At 38.8% G+C, this 12,449-nt stretch overlaps 1 long non-coding RNA gene across 1 annotated transcript in view; it reads left to right on the top strand.

The window, feature by feature from the left end:
* Positions 1-1,146: 1,146 nt before the first annotated feature.
* Positions 1,147-12,449, top strand: part of LOC125459046 (uncharacterized) — a 71,263-nt gene continuing 59,960 nt past the window's right edge. Inside the window, exon 1 of the long non-coding RNA XR_009446691.1 lies at positions 1,147-1,260. This is a non-coding gene — a long non-coding RNA (uncharacterized LOC125459046). The remainder of the gene's footprint in view (positions 1,261-12,449) is intronic.

The following is a 12,449-nucleotide window of genomic DNA, read 5'->3' as shown; positions in this document are numbered from 1 at the left end:
GGAACTCTGAGATGCAGAGGGATCTGGGAGCTCTCATCCAGGAATTGCAAATATGCGTATGAGAGTACAGGAAATAAATGAGGAAAGCTAGTAGAATATTACCATTTATCGCAAGGGGAATTGAACACAAATGGTGGAAGGAAAAATAGAAATTGCTGGAGAAACTCAGCAGGCCTGGCAGCATCTGTGGTGAATAAGCAGCGTTAATGTTTCAAGTCCAGTAACTCTTCTTCAGAACTATTCTGCTGTTTTTCGCCAAATGACAACAGTTGCTGACTTTCCAATGTAATTACTTGTGCAAAGCACATTGAGAAATTTCAACAATATAAAACTGGCACGTAGCTCATTAAATTATTTCCTCCAATTTGCAGCGTGGAGAGGAGTTATGGGAAATGCCTATAACCTTGTTGTAGTAAAAGTTATAGGGCAGGATTTATTCTAATGGATGGTCTTGACATCATATGACACTTGGATGTGTTTCCTGATTCTGCCCTGCCTTTATTCACACTTGCCTATTCAATTACAAGCGGAATTCTGCAAAGTCCACCGGACCATTTGTCTGGCTGAAGCACTGTGTCTTGAGTTGTCTTACTTTGCAGAACTTTGACTTTTGAAAGCTGGGTTAGTAAAAGTCAAGTCTAGAGTGGCTTGCACTGGTCAAAAAAAAATTAAGTGAACCAGCACTTAAACCATCGTGATCCAATTACTTCAGGTGTGATGTAATGTCAACCAGCTGGCAAGTTCATACTATCAATTTTTTTTTTGTTTAGAAGAAAAATTAGGCAACATATAAAAGCTGGCTGCCAGATGTTCCTGAGTAATAAAGAAAGTGAGGGGTGAAGTAAGTGTTTGACAAGAATACACAGGGAGAGGTTTAATCATGAGTTAAATGTTCCGTGACACAATTATTGTGTCTTTGTTAGTGTGCTTGTATGTTTAAATAGATAATCATGTATTGTTACTGAACTCCCTTACAATATAAAATTAGTGCTGACAGCTGTTGTTGATTTGGTTAATGGGGAGGGGGATTTTTTTATTAAAAAAAGGACTGTTTGCAAAGCTTTTTCAGGACAGTAGTCCGGAGATGTCTGTCTTGTTTCCAATCTTTACATTTTCAAGGCTTTGAATTTCTCTCTTTTTTGATTTGTGGCATAATTTTAGTTCTTTGGCCACACAGCCTCTGAATCATTTTACAGCACGAAGAAGGATGGGAGAATCTACCTAATGGGTACGGTTTGTATCAAATCACCACAGGCTAAGGTAGGTTTTTTTTTTGTGTGTGTATGTTATAAGCTGGGAACTCTTTAAATAAGACTGGAGTCACATTGGGTCTTTAATGAAACTGAAATGAAATGTGTTTTGCTAAGGTCTGTGTCTTTGGCCTGCCGTTGTTTTAAAAGCATACTTGTTGCATGCACCTATACAATTATTTGCCGTGTTAGAATCCAAACTTACTCACCCATGGTGTGCAGAGGCTGAAGCTCAATTTTCGTCAGGCTCTCCTCATTCTATCAAGACTCCCATGTGCCACCTTTAGTGTCTGCAGCTGACGCCTATTCACCGACCTCATGGCTCTGAAGGAGATTATTTTTTGTTCCTTGCTTTTCGATGTTAATGGTATCTTTTCCCAATTTTTAGCTGGAATGTAAATTTGTAAGGAAATCTGTGGGACCAGTTGTTTTGTTAATTCCTTGTGAGGATTGCATTCTTAATCTTTGAAACGGATCCCTTTTGAGCCTGCTCTGGGTCTACACTGTAACAATCTCAGTCAGTCCCTGGGACCTGCAGATCAGTCCACTTCTACTCTCCCTTGTGTCAGAATCCCCAAAATAAGCAACAGAGGAAAATATTTTGTCATAATACTGCCAACATTTAAAGGGGGATGGAGGCCAACTTATGAAATAAGAGACCGTTTGAAATTGTGAAAACGATCCCTCTCACATTCAGGCACCTACGAACACAAAGATTGCAGCTGTTGTGAGTTCTTGACAAGGCTTATCAGGGCCACAGCATGTATTCACTGAGGTTTCTTCACTGGATGTTCAACCGCTTGAAAAAAAACAGAGGCAGGTGAGCAAGCATTTACAAATGTAGAGTGCAGCAGATTGAGCAGATAATCAGGTGGCTGGCCCAACAGTCCTGGATCTACTTGTCTGGCTGGGTATATTACCAAGACTACAGGCTCAGGTTTTATAGACATGCCCACTTTCTGTATTATTCAACATTCATTTTAAATCCTGACCTTTTCCCTTTCCACTCTGACATTGGAAATGAACACGTCAGCCAGCAAAGAAAATGGATGATAGTCAGGACTCTTCTTGACTCCCCTACATTATTCTTAATTCAGACTCCACTGCTTCTTTTTATATCAGCCTGGTCATTTAGATAAGCGTGACAAGATGCTGCCACTCCAACGACTTGAGGCTGTTAATGCTGCAAATGTTTCTAAAATAAGTGAAGTTAAGTAGCAACTAAAAGAACGGCAGATGCTGGAAATCAGAAAGACAAACAGAAATTGCAGGAGAAGCTCAGCAGGTCTGGCAGCATCTATGGAGAGAAATCATAGTTAACATTTCGGGTGAGGTGACCCTTCCTCACATCTGATGGTAGCACGGCTGGACCTGAAATGTTAACGCTGACCTCTCTCCACGGATGCTGCCAGGCCCGCTGAGCTTCTCCAACAGTTTCTGTTTTTGCTTTTGAAGTTAAGTAGCATTAGGAAAACACTTCCAAATTGCCACAACAGCGATTATCAAGTCTAAACCAAGATTGCTTTCCTAAACTTCATTTGTCACCGGGTCACAGAGTAAAACTGTTAATGAGGGCTCTAGCGGTGCAGTGGTAATGTCCCTACTTCTGGGCTAAGAGGCCCAGGTTGAATTTCCAAGAGACAGATATCCACCTGCTCCAGAGGTATACAATAACTTCCCATAACAGGTTACTTAGGAGATAAGAAAAGTGAGTATCTTGGCTTCTACACTAGTAATTCCAATGGTTATAGTTGGAGGGGCTCACCAAATTTAGCCAAGTCATGGCTGATCTATACAGCCCAATGAGGATTCTGATTCACCCTCTAGTTTGGGGTTATTTGGTGTTTACTGATTGCGTTAGAATTAGGTGAACAAATGGAAAAGTTAGACAGGTTTCATCATTGTGCAGGACTCGACACTGTTAAGTTTGTTCACAAACACAAACATCATGTGATTACAGAATTACATTCAGCAGAGACTGGTGTAGAGTGGTAATGTCCCTATGCCTGAGCCAGGAAGCCTATGTTCAAGCCCTACCCGCTGCAGTGGTGTGCCATAACATCTCTGAACAGGTTGATTTGGAAAAATACCCTTTCAGAGAAGCACTAAGAAAGTCATTTGGGTGAGGAAATATTGTGTTTATTTGCGTATTAGCAAGCATCTTCAGAGATATTTGATTTCAGATGAAAATAAAATGGATTCTTTTAGAAAATTTTTTTTTGCTAAAATGGAGGTCAGGCCAGGCAAAGAAAAAATGTGTTGTAAATGTGTCTGAAAGGGCTTAATACTGAGGGATGCTTTAACCAAGAACTAATTTTGATGGCATGATATGGAGTGTAAAAAGCATTGGATAGCAAAGGAGCGAGACCGAATGTCTGGTCCTCTTCAAAGTCTCTGTGTCAGTGTCTGTCATATCAATAGAACTGATAACTCATTGCTAACATGAGATAAATTATTTCTTGTTGATTATAGGGCTGTAGTTAGATCGGGAAATGGTTTGCCTCTCTGACACTAAGCTGGCCTGTTATTTCCCATACTTGAAAAGGCAACCTTCGTAATGAGGAACAGCTCATACAGTGTAATGAGTTGGTATTCCCATATTACAAAGAGGTCTGTACTTTTTAGATTTATTTTTGAAAAAATGTCATTGCTTTTTAATGAACTGTTTAATAATTACGGGATTTCTGAACCAGGAACAAAGATATGAGAGATTTTGAATTATTGAGACTGAAGCCAACGATACAGATAAGGATTTCAGCAGTAGATAAGGTGAGGCAGGACTGAAGGTGGACAATATAGTAAGGCAGAAGTAGGTTATCTTGTGGATGGAAGGGTTTTAGGTGGGATTGGAAGCTCAGCTCTGGGTCAGAGAATACTGCGGTTTGAGACAGTGAAAAGGAATGAGATGGAATTGATGGCAAGACAAAAGAGATAGTGGCAGAAGCAGAGTAGACATTTGGGCCTTAGCAATATTAAACTGGTATTAATCAATCCTTGACATGGGATTGATTATGAGACCATTATCATTGATCTGACGTGGTGAACAGCATCGGGAAGCATTGAAATGATGAGGTCTACAGTGCTTAAATAGTCATCAAGCAAGTTGCTGTACTGGTGAAGTGCAGCTTCCTGGTATGCCAACAAATCCCTATCAAGAGGCCAGTTCACTTGGGAAAGGTAAATGAATAGTATTTGTGTCAGATTGATACAAGCAAGATCAAAGGCCATCAAATGTCCACAAAATTTCCTAGTACAAATTGGGGCTTAGCAGATTTCCCAACAGAATTTAAAATATTTAGACAGTGCTCAGAGTTACGACTAGGTTTAGGGAGTCCAAAGCAAAAAGCAAGCTGATGAGATTTATTTAGCTATTGGGAATGAAGATCAACACAGACTTAACATGTCAGGATTAACAGCCAAAGAATTAAAAGATCCCCAAATGAAATGAGATGCAGTGGAGTATCGTTTCAGAGTCAGATCAATCTCTTTTCTTTATTGACTAAGATTCATATCCTTTAGAGAGAAGCCTACAGAATCAATAGACTACTTGGAAAAAACAGACACACAAAAAAAATTCATTCTGTGATGTTTCAGATTGGGGGCTAGCACATGGAATTGTTAAGTTGGTCCCATGGAAGTTTTTCAGAAAGATTTGTTAGACAAACTGAAGACTTATAATGTTGAAGAGCTAATGATGAATGAACACAAGTACAAAGCAATCTTAGAAGTCAACAAAGCTTGCAGATCCTTTCAATCATTAGATTAATCATTCAGAGCAAGATATGTAGAACTTATGGCCATCTTCATGTATCTCGGAAATGCCCAACGTTCAATCAATTTTGCAAGGTGTACCAGAAAAGGCCATTGGCTTAGATACTGCACTGTAGCCAATGGTGATGCAGTGACCAAGAGCTGTACACTGGCCCAAACAAACTGCACACAAGGAGTAACTTCAAGTTACAATAAAGATTATCTAGTATCCCCTTAGAGGCATATGTACGATGTGATTGACTAACCACTCTGACAATATAAACAGTGAAACAAAGAGTACTGGGAGCATGTATCACACAGTCAGTCTCATGGAAAATTTCAGTGTCACTGCAAACATCCAACATATTTGGAATAATTCATATTATCTGCCTTTGAAAAACAAAAAAAATTGTTATTGGCTAAGGTTAATGCAGGACCAAGCATTCAATATGTTATTCATGCGAATTCTAAAAAAAAATGTACCAACCGACATGGGAAGCTACAACAATTGCAAATCCATTCAATTTACCTGAATGTCAAACATATTCTACATTGTCAATGCTGCCAGATTAGCAGTTACATATAAACCAGTATGTTGTAACTTCACACTAGTCACAATCAATTGAATCAGTCAAACCTCAGAGACCCATCTAAAGTTGCGGCAGACTAATCAAGAAATATTTGAAGAACTGCATATGAGAGACAAGAAAACTTCCCTTTCTTCTGAATGAATAGATCTAAAGCCACAGATCTGTACTGTGAAGATAAAAATGGAGTTTCTAAAGGAAAAGGCTGAGCAACTAACTCGGGTTAAATCCAAAATTGAACATACCCTTTGAGATGGTTAAAGTGTTTGGGGTACCTCTGACTAGCTTACAGTGGTAAATGTAAATCTGAAAGAGAAAAACATAGAAGCAGAATGAACCACAGGTTCTGTATCATTAATCCAATGAAAAGATTGCCAGTTTACTGGGAGATCTGAGGCAACTGACACATAAAATGGATAAGGCTTAGCAGGAACAGCTACAGAAACATTGGCTTGAGTTCACAGCAATCCTAGAAAAAATAACAGACATGCAAAAACAGCATGAGAAAAATAAAGAATCATTTAGTAATTGAGTATATAATGCTCTCAAAATTAAATGGTTAGAACTCAAGCTGAACATGGAGAAAACTAAATCAATTGGACAAGATGTAGAAGAGGTCCAGACTTCAAAAAGTACAAATAAAAACAACATTGAAGAGGCTATATTGTTATTAGAGCAATGTATGAAGTAAAAAAGATACACGGGACCAAGAAAAGGCTAAAATTTTGAATCCATGGTGTAAAACCAAAAGCTTCAAAATGAGCTGAAAATTCTAAGAAATGCAAAGAAGATTTGAAGCTCTTGAAACAACCAGAGGAAGGAAGCCAATCAGTCACCAATTTGGAGAAGAAATTGAGCTGGAGTGCATCAAAATAAGAAAATTCTGGAATAGCAACTGAAGTCCATGAAAACAAACCTTGCTGTTGATGGGGCTAATCAATATTTCCAGATGTAGGTAATGTTCTCGGGGCTTAGGTTCAAACTCTGCCAAGATAGAAGATGACAGTTGAATTCAATAGAAATCTAGAAATAAGAATCTAAAGACTACAAAACCATTATTGATTGTCAAGGGAAAGCCATTTGGATAACTAACGTCCTTTAAGGAAGGAAACTGCCATTCTTACCTGGTCTGACTCACGTGTTAGCTTGCTTTAATATTTATTTTCTCATCCAATCACCTGTTCATTTAAAGCCCACCGAGTGAAGTCAAGTTTCTCTGTGAATCACAGAACATGACATTGGTGTCCCATGTGCTAGAAGCTGTTGGCCAGTCGTAGGTCCAGGCCTAATTCCTTGGGGAATCAGTGGAGAGAACATCAGTCACTGTTATACTCTTCTCTCAGGGGATGGTCAAATAGGCAAAGGCAGTGGGATGGCTTTCAGAAGTCTGTCTTATGCCCCTTTTGTATGTTTTTGATTAACCGCCAGGTGGGGCAATTGAAAATTCCCCCCTCCAGTCTAGCTGTCAGGCCACTCTGGTTTGCCAGTCAGGAGCCTAGTGACCTTTCTCATCGACTAGAAAGGTGAGAAAATGCTGAGTTGCGGGTTTTTTTTTGATTGACCCATATTTTGAATCAGCCTGTTCAGATGATGTTATTGCTCACCTCTGGATAAGGTGGGAATTGAACCCAGTCCCTTCTGTTCAGGGGTAGGAACGCTACCACTGCACCACAAGAGGGCCCTTGAGTTGAGGTTCTTAAGTGGCCACTAATTGACTACTTAAGGAGTTTAAATTGATTGAGAATTGAGCAAATCACCAGGGAAATGCTCACCCAGAACTAATTAGTGGGGGGCAAAAGTTGGAAATAAGTGGAAATAAGCACAGTGGTTCTTAACTGTTTGAGGCAGTGAGAAGAGACTGAGATTTTCCCTCCAGAGAAGGGAAAATTGCGCTGAGTATTGTGCAGAGGCTTTAAAGATTCCTTATTTCAAAGGGAACGGTGTTGTGTCAATTTCAGTTCATGCTGGAAAGGTTTGTTGAAGTTGCTAAGCTCCCAACCAAAATAGATCCCAGTTTGCTGTGGTGTTCTTGGCCTGTTATTCCAAAATAATTATAATCATGTGAGCATAATGTTTTGAATTAAGTTGTATATAATTGCCTTTCTAAACTGACCGACTGCTCCAACATTGGGTTGGATATTACATGCCCAGTATGTTTTTATTGGGGTGGACACAGTAGGTGGTGCACATTCAGTTACCTTCCTGCCAACCCCGAACTCATCCTGATAATCCAGAAATGATTGGCAGACCTCCATCAAATGTAAGTAAATAATGAAGTATCAATTAAGTTATTAAAGGTCTCAACTGACCACCTTAAAAAAAGTTGGCATGGGCAGGCAGGCCAATGGGCAACCCCTTTTTTCACAAGTTTCTAAAAGCGCAGGAAATAAAATGTGAGTTATTAACATTGAAGCCCTTTATGCATTGGGGGAAATTCTCCAGAAGATAATGCCTATCTTCCTCTTTCAAGGCATGGTCTTTAAAACCCACTCTCTCTATTTCCTCCACCCTCACTAAGGTCACTGAATCCTCTCTATCTGAAGCTCCTTACTTACTTGGGCCTGGTATCCATTGGGGCCTTTATATGGGGACTGGTTGCGGTACTGGCAGCACCCACGGCCAAGCTCCAGACAGTCAGAATTTCTCCAACTGAGGGATAGAAGTCCCATTCAGCATGAACTGACCCCACCCACAGTGCATCATGATGGGAGGACAGCTTGTTTTAAGCCAAGTCAGCTTTCCATCGATTTTCCTTTGGGGAGCCAGCAGGATTTGGGGTCAGGCCAGCCACGGGACACTAACGCCCACCACTGTAAATGTTGGCCTACTGACTATTTTGGTGAGGTTGGTGGTAGTAGGTGGGTGCATGACAGACAAATGCAAAATCTGCTTTGTGCTCTATCCTATCACTTTTTTAATCATTACTTTTCGTTATCTTCTCCTGACTTTTCCCTCAGTCATTGTAAAGTTCAAAATGTACGAAACCCACTTGTTGGAATAATGTTTGGATGGATATTAAGTGCCCTATGAATATCATTGCTGTGAATAAAAGGAAAGGGTTGTGAAGCATGGTGGGGGTGGGGGTGGGGGGGTCTTTCTGTAAAATAACAAACTTCAGCACAATTTGCCACATGACATCATCTGCAGAACTGCCAACTGTTTGGCTTTGAAATTCTGCAACAAAAGGTTGCTTATTCACTTCAATTATTCTTAACAGATTCTAATCACGGGTCAGCTCCACAATGGTAGAACTGCTTCAAGTTTGAAAGATAAGCAATACAGTGGTCATTGTTCAAGTTAAATCCTTGTGACTTTTCCAATGTTCTTTCCCTTTTCTTTACATCATCCTCACGTAATGTTCAGTGTAAAAGTAGACAAAATAATGTACTTTAAATTACTGCTCATTGAAAGCTGCCAGATCACAAGTGGGTGCAATTAAAGGTTAATGCACCATTGCCAATCCCATTCAGCTTCAAAGCTGTAAAATTCACCATATGTACCTTGAAATTATTATTTCTTCTACTAAAAATACAGTGGGTCCTGACAAATATCATAGTGAAGTCATTGCAAAAAAATTATATGGAGAATGATTTCACTGTATTAACTAGTTAAATCAGATATATAACCAATTTAATGAAGTACAGAATACTAACATTAACTCCCCCTCCAAAAAAAACAATTAGGAGAGCAGTTGTTTTCATTAATGCAGAGGGATTTTGGATCCATAACAGAGATACATAAGACTATAAGAATTAGGATCAGGAGTCGGCTGTTTGGCCCCTCAAACTTGCTCCACCATTCAATAGGATCATGGCTGATCCAAATTTCCTTACATCCACTTACCTGCTCTTTCACCGTAACCCTTGATCCCCCGACTGATCAAGTATCAATCTATTTCAGACTTAAACAAGCATAAGGACTCTGCCCTCACAGGTCTCCGCAGTAAAGGGTTCCAAAGACTCTCAACCCTCTGAGAGGTGCAATTCCTGCTCATCTCATTCTTAAATTGCTCCCCCCTTACCCCTTCATTCTGAGATTATGAAGGTTGATTTTCCAATGTGGGAAAATGTTCAAAGGCATTGAAATGAATGTGGAGCTCACCTGACGTGTGCAGTTTAGACACTATTATTGTACACATTATCATAAGTATATACACACCTGGAAAAATATGAAGAAGCACCTGTGGGAAGTGAAAATTAGAGCGTGCATGGAAGTTGCAGGGATAGATATTTATTGTTTCGATTTCAAGACATAATCTCAGAACCAGTCACAATACATCAGCCAGCTATACTTGACACACATATTTTAAGTTTTATTTGGTTGTCAGCAACTCTGGAGAGGAAAGCCAAGCTGGCTTCAAACAAAGACAAACATTTGTTCAGTTAAATGGAGAAAGGTTGGTCATTTTTGACTGAGATTTACAATTATTTAAATCCAGGAAACCCTTGAAGGCTTTTCGGCAATCATTAAGGAGCCGTAAGGCTTTGAATTTTGAAGTTAGTTGGAATACACAGAAGAACTGCTTCAGCCAACATCAGCACCTGCAATGGTTTAAGTAACACAAGAAGAAGTCACTGTACTTAACAGCATTTAACAAAAAGAAATATAATTTTCCTTCAGGAGAACTGGGTGACAATTTCAGTTGTATGAATATATGAGTCATCCTAAAGACTATTTTAGCAAATGTTGGGAAGGTCAGTTAATGATTTGGCCAATGTATGACATGGTTCTAAACAAAAGTAGCCCAAGAAAAGGCAAGTGCAAGCCCTTTAGAAAAATATTCTTGTGGTTGTGGAATCTAGTCAGGACTCTAGTTCCAATGGATGGAAGTTCTCCTTGTCTGGTTGTAAGATACCCTGGGATTGATCCAATTCCAAAGCAGCATAAACCTAAACACGGAAAAAGATTTTATATCTATCAATATTAAACTTTTAACATTTTCGTAATTTAGTCAAGCAGTTTTCAAAAGGCAGTATGGTCATAAATCCCATAGTGGGAATAATAATCAAGGCTTTGGAGTTCTCATCTCTTACTGGAGACTTCTGTTTCTTTTTTGGAGAAGACATGCCAAATTAAGTGCTGGTGCCTGCGGCAAACCTTCTTCAGGATAATAGATCCTGGAGTTGAAATACCAGCCAAGCAGAGACCAGAGCATTTTTTGCAGGCAACAAGATGCGCCGGGGAGTCTCAAGTTTGGTAGGGGAGTTGGCAACGAGGGGGAGGGTGTAACTTTCAATTGCATACCCAATGTTAGACGTCACAATGAGGCATGGGGTATCAGACATCGAGGGGCTACTCCTCCAAATTCATCTTTGGGAAAGGCATTCAATTCTACCTAATGTACATTAGGAACTGCTCGCAGAAGTTCCTTAACAATAGACAGAAAGGCCAGAAAAAGAAAAGGTGACAGCTGAAAAGCCTTTTCAAATGTGTCTACATTTATATCAATCCAACACTGAATTGATCCAGTTCCAAAGCAGTGTAAACCTTGTGTGACCATATTTGAAGCTAGCAAGAATTCCAATTTTTCTCTGAAGGAACCGAAACTTTATGATGGATTCTTAATTTGGCTTTTTTGAATTCTATAATTGGGAGACTAAATCTGACCAAAATAATGATTATTTTGATTCCCATTCATCATTAATGCTGCTATTTTAAAAAAGTAGTTGAAATTGGCAAGTTTTATCCTTTGACACGTACTTAGGTAATTTGAGAAAATCGGTTGATTATTTATGATAACATTGCTTCAGTGTCCTACAAATTTATGTTGTCAGTTATATGTCTAATTGCTCGGTACACTCCCTCCACATTTTTTGGATGTATGAACCTCTTTAATATAACCAGTTATGTTAAAAATACAAATAAATATTAGGCAAGTGCATTAACCACTGTATCATTCCTGCATTTTGAATCATTTTCTGGCTTAAGTTCTTATCCTTTAGGCCCATGTTGAAATATAATTCAGGAAGCAATCAATGCCATGGTTTTATCATTTAACTTTATCACTTGATTTACTTAAATTGCCTAATACAAAATGAGAACAAGATGCTTAGCTTAGGATACACTCTTATGTCAATGCACATCATTTCATGATCTACTAAACATTTTCTGCTCCAAAAGGTGATACAATTCATCTTCAATTACTGTATTTAATGTTGTTTAACAGAACTCATTTGTTCATGGACAAAGTATGGTCTTATCAAACTTAAAAGTGTGTGCCAGATACGTGATTAACTTAAATATCACTTTCATAAGATGCCAACAAATCACCAATAAACCAACCAAAGAACATCTAATATTATATCTCTTAAATTAAAACACAAAACAAAACAACAATTTCCTGTTCTCTTTGATCTTGATAACCTTTCCCCTTCAAAGAGGACAATCCAGGAATTTAGAAGTTGTTGCAAATGCAAAGACAAATTTCCTTTCACAACTTCAATTTACCTCTGATTAAGTGTGTAGACAATTAGAGCAGATTTATGGCATGAAGGAAACAGGTGGCATTAAACACTAATATAATTCAATAGCTTGCCACTTTGCTCATGCCCATATTAGGAAAAGCCAATCAAAACATAAACACAGCATGATATTGTAGATTATGTTGTTTGATGCTTTTTATCATAAGCTGTCATGTCCTTTTATTAATTCCTAGAACATGTAAGGAGCCATAATTTTGAATTATCCTATAAAGTTCATAACAGAAACATTGCAGAGATGGAACAAGAGCAAAATGGGACAACTATGAGATATGGTGTAGAGGATGGAGATTCTGAATCAAGACCAGTCAAAAGCAATAAGTCAGATATAACAGAGTACATGCATATTGAAAAATTACCATTCTCCAGGACACAGTAGAATT

This window comes from Stegostoma tigrinum, chromosome 15 (assembly GCF_030684315.1).
Source record: "Stegostoma tigrinum isolate sSteTig4 chromosome 15, sSteTig4.hap1, whole genome shotgun sequence".
Taxonomy (NCBI): Eukaryota; Metazoa; Chordata; class Chondrichthyes; order Orectolobiformes; family Stegostomatidae; genus Stegostoma; species Stegostoma tigrinum.
The sequence above is the reverse complement of the archived record's forward strand: the minus strand, read 5'-3'. Positions and strand labels throughout refer to the sequence as shown.